This window comes from Parus major, chromosome 7 (assembly GCF_001522545.3).
Source record: "Parus major isolate Abel chromosome 7, Parus_major1.1, whole genome shotgun sequence".
In the NCBI taxonomy this organism is placed as follows: Eukaryota; Metazoa; Chordata; class Aves; order Passeriformes; family Paridae; genus Parus; species Parus major.
The window spans coordinates 36,477,124-36,479,467 of NC_031776.1; the positions used below are offsets into that span (position 1 = coordinate 36,477,124).

General features: G+C 47.7%; 1 long non-coding RNA gene across 1 annotated transcript; it reads left to right on the top strand.

Moving 5' to 3' along the window:
* Nucleotides 1-271: 271 nt before the first annotated feature.
* LOC107207187 lies at nt 272-1,961 on the top strand. The gene is made up of 3 exons (XR_001522646.2): nt 272-410; nt 820-907; nt 1,819-1,961. It is a non-coding gene; the product is annotated as an uncharacterized LOC107207187 (long non-coding RNA).
* Nucleotides 1,962-2,344: the final 383 nt, after the last annotated feature.

Below are 2,344 nucleotides of genomic sequence, written 5' to 3' on the forward strand. Positions count from 1 at the left end.
CGGGGCTGGCTCGGGCGGCTGCCGGGAGCGCGGGGCGCGGAGCGAAGCGGCGGCTGCGGCGGCCGAGCGCGAGGCACGCCGGGAAACAGCTCACGTGGGACCGGGGGCGGTGCGCGACGAGCCGGGCGGTACCAAGGGCGGCGGAAAGAGGGGGGACTTCCCTCTCCAGCGTTCCAGCTCGGCGTTCGAGCCGAGCGGGAGGGGGCGGTAGATCTCCCCTCAGCCGTGCTGCGGGTGGTACGCGCCGGGTTGGTGCGCGCCCCCCCCGGGGCGGTGCGGGTGGTACGGGCCGAGCGCGGCCGGGAGGCGGCCGGGCGCAGTGGTTGGTGCCGCTGAGGGGGAGCGGCCGCCATGGCGAGCGGGGGGATCCGCTGGCACCGTGAATGTCCCGCCGGCACCGTGAATGTCCCGTAGGCACCGGGAATATCCGCCGGCACCGGGAACATCCCGCTGGGAAGGCACCCACAGGGATCAGCCCGTCCCACTCCTGCACCTGCACAGCCCCATAATCCCCCCTGGGCCTGAGGGCCGCGGCCGAGCGCTCCGGGAGCTGTGGCAGCCCTGAGGCCTCGGGCGCTTCCAGGGATCCAGGGACAGCCACAGCTTCTCTGGGAATTCCATTCCAGGGTCTCCCAGCCAGGAATTCCTTCCCAATATCCCACCCATCCCTGCCCTCCTGCCGTGGGAAGCAATTCCCTTTATCCTGTCCCTCCAGGGCCTTGGAAAAAAGGCCAGAAAAGGAAAAGTGAAAACAAACAGTGTTAAAGCTCAGTGTAACTTCAGCTGGAATTGTCTAAAATGTATCTCTTGGTTTTCCAGGGAAAATTAACATCCTGGTGTTTTCCTTGCACAAAGTCCCCCTGCCAAGGTTTTGCTGTGGAGGAAGGAGTGAATTGATTAAATCGAGGTAAAATTGTGTAAAAATAAAATTGTGTATGGCCTAAAATCACTTCCCGTCAACCAAATCACTGGCAGAGATGTGTTTGATAGATTTGGGAAACTTGGTTTAAAATCCAAAATCCACCCGAATAAAGTGGGAGAAGGGCTTGGAAAGTGAGGAAATAAATTCCCAGTCACGTGTAATTTGGTTTTTTACCACTTCACACCAAGTTTAGCTGGGATGGAGCCAGTCCCACACAGCAGAGGGCTGGGAATTCTGTGGGATAAACTGAATTGAAGTGGGAATTCCAAAAGGGAATGACTCTGGAGATGCAGGGAATGATCTCTGCTCCCTCAGGAATTCCTTGAGGGAATTTGGGAGCCTGGAGAACTCAGGATCTGGGGGAATTCCTATTTTTAAGCATTTAAAATATTTAAATATTTTAAACATTTAAATATTTTCCTGCTCCCAGCATTGTGTGTCCCGTTATCCTTGGGGAGAGGGGATCTTCAGGGATGTGGATTTTATTTTACCACGATATTCCTGCATTTCCAAACTCTTCCAAACACCCAATTTTGCATTTTGGGGGTACAGATATTTAATAAATCACTCGGCTGCAGCGAGGCAGGAGCTGCTTTGGCTCAGCTGATGGAAAAATTGGGATAAAAGGGATAAAAATCCCTGCAATAATCCTACCCTTGCATCCTCCAAACACCATCCCTGACCCCTCTTCCTGAGCCTAAAGAATTCTCTGAATCCACACAAAAAGGATTAACTGGGTTTTTCTGCCGTGATCAAGAAGTGAAATTAAAATTTAAATTGATTTTTAATTTGATTTCTTGTTTTTTAAGCTCAGCTGCCTAAAATCAGTCTAAATAAAGCGAATTTATTGATATTTCTCTGTTTTTTTTAAAGCTTTTTTTTTTGTGGTTTTACAGAAAATTTTGATAGAGCATCCAATCCTTCACTCTTCTTCCTGATTCTGGAGGAAACTCCTGGGCTTTAATCTGGATTTCCAAATAAAATTTGTTGTAAATAAAAAAAATTCTGAAATAAAAAGAAGGGAAATACAAATTCCGAAGCAGAGAATTTTGAAATAAAAATTCTGAAATAAAACTTCTGAAATAAAAACTCTGAGCTGAAAATTCTGAAATACAAATTCAGAAATGCAAACCCTGCAATAAAAAAAACCCCGAGACACAAATCTTGAAAGAAAAAAGAAATCAGAGATACAAATTCTGAAACCCTGAAATGAAAAATCTGAAATGCAAATTCTGGAATACAGGATTTTTTTTCCAGGACAATGAGCCCTGGAATTCCTTTTCCATGGAATTTTAACTTTTAGCTGGAATATATTTATCAGGTGATCTCTTTTCTCTTAGAAAAATTCCTTTATTTCCTATAAATTCAATTTCAAATCGCTCTCAGGTGTTTCCTAGGCAGCCAGAGATGGATTTCTTTTGG